The sequence below is a fragment of the Dioscorea cayenensis genome, chromosome 10 (assembly GCF_009730915.1).
Source record: "Dioscorea cayenensis subsp. rotundata cultivar TDr96_F1 chromosome 10, TDr96_F1_v2_PseudoChromosome.rev07_lg8_w22 25.fasta, whole genome shotgun sequence".
NCBI classification, from domain to species: domain Eukaryota; kingdom Viridiplantae; phylum Streptophyta; class Magnoliopsida; order Dioscoreales; family Dioscoreaceae; genus Dioscorea; species Dioscorea cayenensis.
Window position 1 is genome coordinate 16,686,887 of NC_052480.1, and position 11,422 is coordinate 16,698,308.

The 11,422-nt window shown below is 44.0% G+C and overlaps 1 non-coding gene across 1 annotated transcript; it reads left to right on the top strand.

Annotated features, from left to right (window-relative positions):
- Nucleotides 1-9,933: 9,933 nt before the first annotated feature.
- LOC120271368 lies at nt 9,934-10,040 on the top strand. The gene has a single exon (XR_005539980.1). It is a non-coding gene; the product is annotated as a small nucleolar RNA R71 (small nucleolar RNA).
- Nucleotides 10,041-11,422: the final 1,382 nt, after the last annotated feature.

The following is an 11,422-nucleotide window of genomic DNA, read 5'->3' on the forward strand; positions in this document are numbered from 1 at the left end:
TTATGTATTCTATTGAGTACAATGGAGGTTGGCACACACTCACATGTCTATAAGCACGACTTGTGTTTTCATGTTTGTTTACTCCAAGATTTCATCAACAAATGCATCCACAATCTAATTTTATTTTCTTTCTTCAACAATTGTCTCCAAAACCCTTGCATACTAACCCTGGTGTCAAAGTTACTCTGCTAATATGTGCCCCAAGTGAATTGGCTAACTTTGTACCATGGAATATAAGTATAGTAGCTCCTGCCAGCTCAGGACTCCAGTACTGTCACCATGGCCATTCACCGACCTGCTCAGAATGGCGTGAAGATAACGGTATGCAGGCCGAGAAAGGCACATGGCCTTGGACACTCCTGGCTCGTACTTGCCCTGGCCACATAATGCTCTATACATGCTCTAAGGAGTCAAGCTATAGGGATAATCTATCGGTAATTGATCGTACTCCTCAGTGTCAGTAAAGGCCTTATCGTATAACCCTAGTCAGAATGAAAACTGAGTCATGCTCATGTTGTTATATTGACCTAACGCACGGAACCGAATAGCATCTATACTGTTAAAATTACTGTATGATCGGTCAAACTCAAATGATGCCAAAACATCAAGTGTCAATATGCGAATGACCGGCTCTCCGATAGAAAGTAGATGTTGCCAACTTCCAATATCAAGCAGCTCCTCCACCTTTTTTGCCATCTCATCTTCCAACTGTATCTCTCTTAACGCACTCAAATCGGGGAAACAAGATTGGCCAAACTTGAGGTTTTACAATCTCGTAAATTGAGCCCAGTACTCGAGAATCGCAAACTTCATGTGCTCTTTCTCAGGTGAGGGATCATGTGGACGCTTGCCGGCTTGCTTCTTTGATCTGGGGGCCATAGCTATAAGAATAGAAAAATAATCAATCAAATTAACTCAAAAATCAAAACTGCAGAAATCCACACGCCCCGTGTGGACCTACATGGCTTGAAAACCGCCTGACCACTATCCCAAAATCCCAAAAATACATCAAAAGTTCACACAAAATTCTTTTTAAAAGCTTGTATCAACCATTTAAACATGAAATTGAAGCAACAATCAATAATTTAACAAAAATAAATCAAGATTTGTGAAGAAAAAGGGAAAGAGGGCTTACCGACGAAATGTAACTAGAAAACCTTGAAAACGACCGGAAAATTGAGGGTGAGAGGTCGGGAAAGTGAATAGATGCGTTCTCTAAGTGTTTGGGAGTGAAAAAATGAAAAGGCGCGAGTAGGTTTTAAAGAAATTCTTGCCTCTTAATGTTCTATGCATCCACAAGGGTATGTGGAAGTTCCACACGGCTGTGTGACTCCACAAGGGGGCATCACAGGGGTAGACACACGCCCTTGTGTGCTCTCGGGATAGCTCAAGTTGCCTTTGAATGCATCCACATGGGCGTGTGGAAATTTTCTATGCCCGTGTACCTAACCAACAGGGGCACCCACACGGCCCTGTGATTTCTCTGTCCTCCAAAGAATTTGGCTAAGTGTTCCACACGCCCCTGTGAATATTTGATAAGTGCTTGTGCGATATGAATGTGAAGCATTCTTTCCTTATGTTAAGCATTACCTTTCTCGGGTTTTTACACTAATATGTGTGTTTTTATGTTACTTTTATGCAGGTAGGGTTGTGAGGCCGATTATGAAGGAAAGAAGTCAATGTGGATCATAATGCACCGATTTTGGAGGAAATCTTGCTAAGGTTCAAACACGAAGACATAGGTCGGGTGTGAGATGCTAGAGTGTGTGCCAACCTCCTCATATTTCAGTTAGCACAACCCTTTGGAAGGGTACAAGGGCAGTCATTATCAAGCATTCCGAGTTATGTATATAGAAAAATCCACAGGGGCGTGTGGATCCCCGATTCCAGCCCTATTTAAAGCCAATTCATCCCCGATATGACTATTCTTTTCTCCATCTTTTCTCCAAGTTGAGAGAGGACTTCGGCTAGGATTTTGAGAGGTATTGGCTATGGTTTTGGAGAGGTTCTATGGCTCCGACATCGTCATCTCTTTGGAAGAAGGTTGGTAGGTGAGCTTCCGTCGAAGCGTATCCTATACCAGACAAGGGGATCTTTGGACGACGAGTAGAGGACTTTCCACAAGACCATCAACACGACTATCGAGGGGGTTTTCTATGGATTCATTGATTTTACATTCTATTTCTTTGATTGTACTTAGCTCCATGGAGAGCTAAACCCCTAGTGGGTACTTGGGTATTTGTGAACCCTAGGATGTATTCATTTCTTTGAATCTCATTATTATGTGACAAGGTCCCCTTGCATATATCCCGCAAGTGCACGGGTTTGTCGAAGTAATAATCCCGGGTGAGCAGGTATGGAATCCACAGGGAGTAGGGAATAAAAATACTTAATTCGATTCTTAGCTATGTAAAAGATCAATGATAATGAGTGTGACAATGATTCAATTCTCAACAGTAAAAGCAACAAGTAAGAGAGCAAAAGTAAAGAAGGGGGTAAGGCAATCGATAAAGATGGGGTACCCGGATAATGCTCCACCTAGGATAATTGTTTCAAGTGCAAGAACCTTCTACTATGCTTCCTAATCAATGCAATGGTGAGTCGTGGAAATCCTTAATTACATAGTCCCAAATCTAAGGTCAACTATGCCTAACTCTATACATGTCCCGGAGGAGAAATCAAACAATCTCAACACCTCGCGCTCGTATAGAGTTGCAATGAGCTCTAGGGATTCAAAGTGATAAATCTCTTCCTAATTATAGACCTAACCCTTTGGTCCAGGTGGAAGGTCCCTAACCATAATTAAGCCCTAGATAGTAAGATCACCTCAACGCTTCACTCCGTTGCACGCGCAACTAAGCCCCAGCGGAAGTTCATCCCTTAGACCATTCACTCTATTATGGCAGCAAAGAACTCGAGGAACGGAGGTAGAATCTATCACGCCGAAGGGGAAAGGGGACGCTCCTGTACCTCTCGACTCACCCTCTCAACCCTCTCCAACCTAGCTTTGTTTAACGCTCGTGGTGTGTCACTCACTCACAAGGTTACCAACAAGAACTCTCAACCCTAGTGTCACTCTAGGGGAAATGTTCATACAATCAAGCATTCAAGGGTGGAACTCACAATAAACATCAATTTATTGAAAGCATGATAAAGAGGTTCAAAGAAACAAATATATCCTAGGGTTCACAATACCCGAGTACCCACTAGGGGTTTAGCTCTCCATGGAGCTAAGTACAATCAAAGAAATAGAATGTAAAAGCAATGAATCCACAAAGAAACCCCCTCGATAGTCATGTCGATGGTCTTGTGGAAAGTCCTCTACTCATCGTCCAAGGATTCCCTCGTCCGGTATAGGATACGCCTCGACGGAAGCTCCCCTACAAAACTTCTTCCTAAGGAATAACGATGTCAGAGCCGTAGAACCTCTCCAAAACCTTGGCCAATACCCCTCAAAACCCTAGCCGAAGCCCTCTTTCAAGTTGGGGAAAAGATGGAGAAAAGAATACCAAAATCGGGGCTAAATCGGTTTTAAATAGGGTTGGAATCGGGCGACTACACGAGCGTGGGTGCTCCACGCGCCCGTGCCGAATTTCCACACGGGCGTGGATAATTTCCACATGCCCGTGTGGATTCTCTGTTTCTCTTGTTTCTCAGCCGGCTGTGAGCAGTGCTGCTACAGTATATACTACAATGTTGCTACATTGCTCTGCTACAGTATTCAACCTAAATAGCTTCCCAATTCCATACTTTCATCGTGTTAACACAACGGGCACACGTTTCACGTCGTGGTTCACTTGCTTCTTCAATGGTTTACACATTGGTGGAGCTCTTGTTCTATGTGTATAAGTCGGAATTCTCGAATGTGACTGCCTTTGTGCCCTTCCAAATGGATGTGCCCACTCGAATACGAGGAGGTTGGCACACACTCTAGCATCTCACACCTGACCTATGTCTTCGCGTTTGAACCTTAGCAAGATTTCCTCCAAAATTGGTGCATTATGATCCACATTGGCCTATTTTTCCTTCATACTCGGCCTCACAACCCTACCTGCATAAAAGTAACATAAAAACACACATATTACTGTAAAAACCCAAGAAAAGTAATGCTCAACATAAGGAATGAACGCTTCGCATTCGTATCGCACAAGCACTTATCAAACTCCCCCACACATAAGCTTTTGCTTGTCCTCAAGCAAACATTAAAACATTCTGTGCATTAATGAAAAAAAAATTGAAACTTCTTGGCCTTAGGTTCACCAAGGTACCCAACGAAAGTATTCTACAATTATGGAAAATTTCAACACTAAATACGAAAAAATCAATGCTCTAGCTAAAACCTTGAATCAAAAAGGACAACAACCCAAATTTCGTGGATGTGTGTGAACTCACTCAAAACAACCCAAGGTATACTACTCAAAGTTCTAAGTTCAAGGGACTTATTTATCTACAAAAGTGACAACAATTTCAAAGATGGTAGTAGCTTCACACATCCTCTAAGGTAGCCCTTTGCCAAAGCGGCCGCTAAGGTGATAGCTCTTTCGAGGTGGTAGCTCTTTCTACCCGAGTGATAGCTTTCACTCATCCTATGAGATAGCTCTTTCTCTCATTAGGGCATAACTAGTATCCGACTTATGAGAGTTGCTTCATACTTCATAGGTGGTAGCTCTTTCCACCCAACAAACACAAATAAACAATAAAACTATTTTGTTCCTTCTTTTCATTTTATTTTATTTTTTTAGAATTTAGCACAAGAAAATAAACCTAACTAGTCCCTTTAACATCGAACATTAGTTTACAATAGAGTTCAAAGAGTGAGTAGTGCACTAAGTGTAAATTGGGCAAAAATTCCTAAAACTTCAAGCAAGAACTAGAGCATGAAAACATTCAATGATAGAATTCTCCTAAACTTAACAATACAATCATTGCAACTGAGGTGAACAACCATCGGCTATGTGAGCATATAACAATCAAGAATAATAGAAAAGATGTGCGCATTATGAAACTCTCCCCCACACTTAAGTTGTACATTGTCCCAATGTACACATGCAAGCTCACTCAAAATATATATCATTCAAAAATAGATGTGGGGTAAGCAATCAAAACAATACTCCCCTGACTCCTAGTGTTGCGTTTGATGAAGCTAATTCCATGTGAGTAATGTTCCGACGGGTTGTGAAGCTCACACAGCCAAGTGCCTCAGCACCTTGGCCGTGCCCATGACTAAGTCTCAATTCCCAAGAAGACAAGACCATCTGCACGCATACACGAGGGGGTTCAGTGAAGCTCAATAAAGATAAAATAACTCGAGTGTATATAAAAGATGAAGCAATGAATACAACTCGATGATGCAAAAAATGAAAATAAACTCAGAAGAAGAATCCTTTCTGAGTGAACAAGTGTAAAAACAAGAAAAATAAAATAAAATGCAAGAAAGTAAAGGAGGAGTCAAGTGTCGGTGCTGCTCTCAGGCTCCTGTGCTGCTGCTGCTACTGGAGATGCACATGGTGGGTCCACCGGTGCTGGGGTCGAGGATGGAGGTGCTGGAGGAACTGAGGGGGACTGAGGAGTCCTCGGCCGCAATACAAATGATGAGGCGACGTCTCCCTCTAAAATCTGCTGTAACACGTCGAAATGCGCCATGAACTCTGTGTACTGAGTAGCCTGCGTAGCCTTAATCTCAGCAACCTCAGCTTGGACCACCCCTATAGCATTCTCGAGCTTCTCAAAGCGATCATTGGCTTGAGATGGTGAAAACATACGCACTGGGGGTGGCTCCTCTGCAACTGGAGGTGCCTCTATCTCATCGTTGCTAGCTAAGGCTCGGGAGCGGGTTGAGATGCTCCGGCTTCATCACCCTCATCTCCGGCTATCTCTGGAGCTAGTAGTACTAATGCAAACACCCCTGTTCGAACCCTGCGGACCATTCCCATCAACCGCATCATCTCTAGACTCAGGGGAGCAGGTACACTCATCTTCTCGGCCCCGTGAACCGAATCCAAGAGACCCATGCCAAACACTAATCTCGTAATGTAAGGGCCCGAGAAGATCGCTCCCAGTCTAGCATAGTATCCCTGATGTCTGATGTACTCTGCCAGGATGTGCCCTAAGTGAATCGGTACGGGCTGTACCATCGAGTACAAGTATAGTAGCTCCTGACGGCTCAGGACACCAGTGCTATCACCACAGCCATTCACTGACCTACTCATAATAGCATGCAAGTATCTATATGCAGGTCGGGAAAGGCACGTGGCCTTGGACACCCCCGACTCGTACTGACCTTGACAATATAACACTCTGTAAGCTCTCTGCGGGGTCAAGGTTCCAGGGTAATCAGTCGGTAACTGTGCATATTCCTCTGTATCTGTGAATGCCTCCTCGTACAAGCCAAGTAGTACTGAAAACTGCATAATGCTCAAGCTATGGTGGTGTCCAAATACTCTGAACTGAATGGTGTCCACACTATCGAAGCTCGCATACGATCTATCAAATTCGAAAGATGATAACACCTCCAGTGCAAACTCTCGGATGGCTGGCTCTCTAATCGTCAGCAATTGCCGCCAACCACCTTATGAAACGAGATCCTCGATCTCATCAGCAAACTCATCTCCCTGCTGCAGATCTCGCAATATAGTCATGTCTAAGAATCAAGTCTGCCCAAAACAGAGCCTCGACAGGCGCTCATAGCGAACCTGATGCTCTGGAATTGCAAACCGCATGCCCTCGGGCTCAGGAGATGACTCACATGGTCTTTTATCAGCTTGCTTCTTTGACCTAGGTGCCATAATCTGCAAGATTTAAACGAAATTGATCAAACAAGGTGATAAACCAATGCTGCAAAAATCCACACGGTCGTGTGGAATTTCCGCACGCCCGTGTGGATCCACGAGGGGTGAGAACCGCACGGCCATGCTTCAACAATCCAAAAATACAACTTAATAATACTTCTAACTTCGTTCAAAACATAAATCGTCTTTCCAATTGAAGAAACCAAGCATTATTAACCAGGTTAATCGATAGAAACCATGAATTGGTAAGGAAGATGATAAAAAATAACTTACCGATGTGATGGAGTAAGAAAATGAAGAACCGGCCAGAAAACTTCAATAAAATCCCACCAAATTAGCACTCTGAACTTGGAGAATACCGTGAGAGTGTTTTTAGGCGAATAGAAATCGTGAAGAGGGAGAGGAACTATCCTCTTTTAAATAGAACTCATGACTTTTGGCGTTCTGTGCATCCACACGGGCGTGTGGGAATTCCCCACGCCCGTGGGCCTCACTTCAAAAGCACTACAGGGGCATGCGCACGCCCCTGTGCTCTTTCGGGAAAACGCTCCATTGACTCTGACTTCTCTCGCATGGGCGTGTGGAAAATATCCATGCCCGTGCCCCTGACCCATAGGGGCAGCCGCACGCCCCCTGTGGAAAATTACCCACGCCCGTGTGTGGTTCACAAGGTCGCTCATAGGGGCGAGTCCACGCCCCTGTGTGCTCTCGGGAAAATCTGCCCAACTCTACAGGAATTCACACGCCCGTGCGGAACTTACCCACGGGCGTGTGACAGTCGCATGGTCGTTCACAGGGGTACCCGCACGCCCCTGTGCCTTTTCTGGATGACCTCGCAGTGCAACCCCCACGGGCGTGTGGAAATTCCACATGCCCGTGTGTTTTCTCTGGATGACTTAGAAAAATCTGCAGGCTCTGTAGAAAATTTTTGAACATGTTTGCACACTCAGAGCCTGCTTTATTATGCAAATTTTACCAGTGAAAAATATGAAATAGAGCTCAAACGACCAAACTTCGCCAATTCTACATGAAAACACACGATTAAAATTCAAAGTTCACAAGGAAATCTCAGCATAAGCATCTAATAGATTAAAACACCAACACTTAACAAATTATTCATGTAAACAAACTAAACTAAAAGATAAGAAAACAGTAAACACTTGGGTTACCTCCCAAGAATCGTGTTTAACGTCACTTAGCTTGACGTATCTTGTCTTACCTCACGGGGGTTCATGAATGAAAGTCGCCCTCTTACCCATGGCGTGGAAACATGATATGCAAAGTCTCTTGAGGGTAGAGTGTGTATTATCAGGCTTCGGACCACCTATCAATTGTTCATCCAACTTTTTTGGCTCATGTACATCTCCAACAGCCTTGGAGCATTTCCGGTGGCGTCTTCTAGCCCTCTTCATTCTCCGGAGCACCTTCTTCAAGATTCCCATGGTAGATGATACTTCATCCGTCGACCCAAGCATCATTACATCTTTATGTCCCTCCTCTTGGTCGAACAAATCTTCATATGGATCTAGGTTGAACATTTCCTGCATGTATTCATCAACAAGCTCATTAGTAGTGTCTAGAAAATACAAAGTGTCATCAAAATTGAGAGAATGCAGCATGGCTTCAGCAAGGCGGTAAGTGAGTTTGTCATCTCTAACTCTTAATGTGAGCTCTCAACCGTCCATGTCAATCAATGCTTTGGAAGTCCACAAGAATGGTCTCCCAAGTATCAAGGGTACATCCTCATCCTCATCGACATCTAGCACTACGAAGTCAACTGGAAAAACATACTTGTCCACCTTGACAAGCACGTCTTCAATGATACCTCTCGAATGTCTCACCGTTCGGTCCGCCAATTGTAAAGTCATCCGAGTAGGCCTAGGCTCTCCCAAGCCTAGCTTTTGGAAGAAAGTGTATGGCATGACGTTGATAATTGCCCCTGAATCTGCCAATGTCATTTCCTCACCTAAGTTGCCGATGTTACATGGAATGACGAAGTTTCCCGGGTCTTTCTTCTTGTTCGGCATGTTCTTTTGCAGCACTGCTGAGCATGAAGCATCTAGCACCACTGAAGCACTCTCCTCCAACTTCCTCTTTTTAGTCAACAAGTCTTTCAGAAACTTCGCATACTTAGGCATTTGAGCTAATGCCTCTACAAAAGGAATGTTGATGTGGAGTTGCTTGAATAAACTCAGGAACTTCTTATACTGTTCATTCCCTTGGTCATTCTTCAACCTAGAGGGATAAGGGATTCTTGGCTTGAAAGGTGGGAATGCCACCTCTGTCTCTTTCTTTGCTCCCTCCTCAACCTCTACAACCTCGGGTTCATGTTCTTTCGGCACTCGGAAGCCTCCCTTCAACCTGACGACCACTTCTCAAAGTGATCGCCTTCACATGTTCTCTAGGGTTGGTTTCCGTATTGCTTGGTAAACTTCCATGTGGCCTTTCGGAGAGAGACTTGGCAATTTTCCCCGCCTGATTTTCAAGGTTGTGCAAAGAGGCGGTGTGGTTGCGAAGTGTAGCCTCGACTGATTCAAATCGTGTATTTGCAGATTGAACAAATCTAGCCAAGTGCTTCACTAAATCCGTCATTCGGGTCTCCAAGCCTGAAATTCTGTTTTCCACTTGAGGGGCTTGTTGTTGTTGTTAGAAACCTGGTGGCCCCATGGCCTTTTGTGGCCCTTGATTACTCCATGAAAAGTTGGGATGATTCTTCCAACCTGAATTGTAAGTATTGCTATATGGGTTCCCTTGAGATCTCATGCCATTACCTACAAAGTCAACATTTTCCACTGTAGAAACATCACCAATAATGATCGGGCAATCGGAAGGAGCATGTCCTCTACCACAACCGGTGCAATTGGTCACGGCCACAACTCTATTCGAAGCTATGAGATCTAGCTTCTTACTAAGACTCTCTACTTGCGCCGCCAATGAGGTTACCGCATCAATTTCATGGAGACCGGCCATCTTTTTCTTCTCCCTAGCATTCCATTGGTAGCTATTTAACCCCATTTCCTCAATTAATTGACAAGCCTCATCAGGGGTTTTGCTACCTAAGGTACCTCCTGCTGCCGTATCCAAGAGTTGCCTTGTACTCGGGTTCAAACCATTGTAAAAGGTATGAACAATCATCCACTCTCAGAATCCGTGTTGCAAACACTTTCTCAGGAGCTCCTTGAACCTTTCCCATGTCTCGAATTGAGACTACAATTTCAACTGAACAAAGGATGAGATCCCATTCCTAAGCTTTGCTGATTTTCCGAGAGGAAAATAACGGGCTAGAAAAGCTTCTACCATCTCCTCCCATGTAGTGATTGATGCTCTAGGTAATGAGTGTAGCCACTGCTTCGCTCTCCCCTTCATGGAAATTGGGAAGGCTCCCAATTTGATGACTGTTTGGATCCTCATCGGCCAAATCATTGAATTGTGCGGACTGCTGCAGCATATGGATGAATGCTGGATTTAGCTCGAAGTTCTGAGCTGTAATCGGGGGACGCATAATACTCGATTGTGTCCCCAACACTGAAGGTCTGGCATAGTCGGATAGTGTTCACTGTTGCTCATTCTATTCTGCCATGTTTTCAGATTCTTCTCCTTCCAAATCAGCTGAATTATGCTGTTCTTGCACATGTTCTTTCCCTTTTCTTCTAAGTGTACGTACAAGCTCATGGTCTCCTTCAATCAATATCGATGGATTCCCTCGGGTCATAACCTGGAGCTGCACAAAAAAGAAAGAAAAAGAAAATTAGAACAATGATAGAAGAAGAAGACGTGAAATAGAATGTGTGGTGAAATAGCTAAGAAAACAAAGTGCAAAGTATCTCTAAACGCCAACTCCCCGGCAACGGCGCCAAAAACTTGACAAAGTCCCCTTGCGTATATCCCGCAAGTGCACGGGTTTGTCAAAGTAATAATCAACGGGTGAGCAGGTATCGAATCCACAGGGAGTAGAGAATAAAAATACTTAATTTCATTCTTAGCTATGTAAAAGATCAATGATAATGAGTGTGACAATGATTCAATTCTCAACAGTAAAAGAAACAAGTAAGAGAGCAAAAGTAAAGAAGGGGGTAAGGTAATCGATAAAGATGGGGTACCCGGATAATGCTCCACCTAGGATAATTGTTTCAAGTGCAAGAATCCTCTATTATGCTTCCTAATCAATGCAATGGTGAGTCATAGAAATCCTTAATTACATAGTCCCAAATTTAAGGTGAACTATGCCTAACTCTATACATGACCCGTAGGAGAAATCGAACAATCTCAACACCTCGGACTCGCATAGAGTTGCAATGAGCTCTAAGGATTCCAAGTGATAAATCTCTTCCTAATTATAGACCTAACCCTTTGGTCAAGGTGGAAAGTCCCTAACCACAATTGAGCCCTAGATACTAAGATCACCTCAACGCTTCACTCCGTTGCACGCGCAACTAAGCCCCAGCGGAAGTTCATCCCTTAGACCATTTACTCTATTATGGCCGCAAAGAACTCGAGGAACGGAGGTAGAATCTATCACGCCGAAGGGGAAAGGGGACGCTCCTGTACCTCTCGACTCACCCTCTCAACCCTCTCCAACCTAGCTTTGTCTAACGCTCGTGGTGTGTCACTCACTCACAAGGTTACCAACAAGA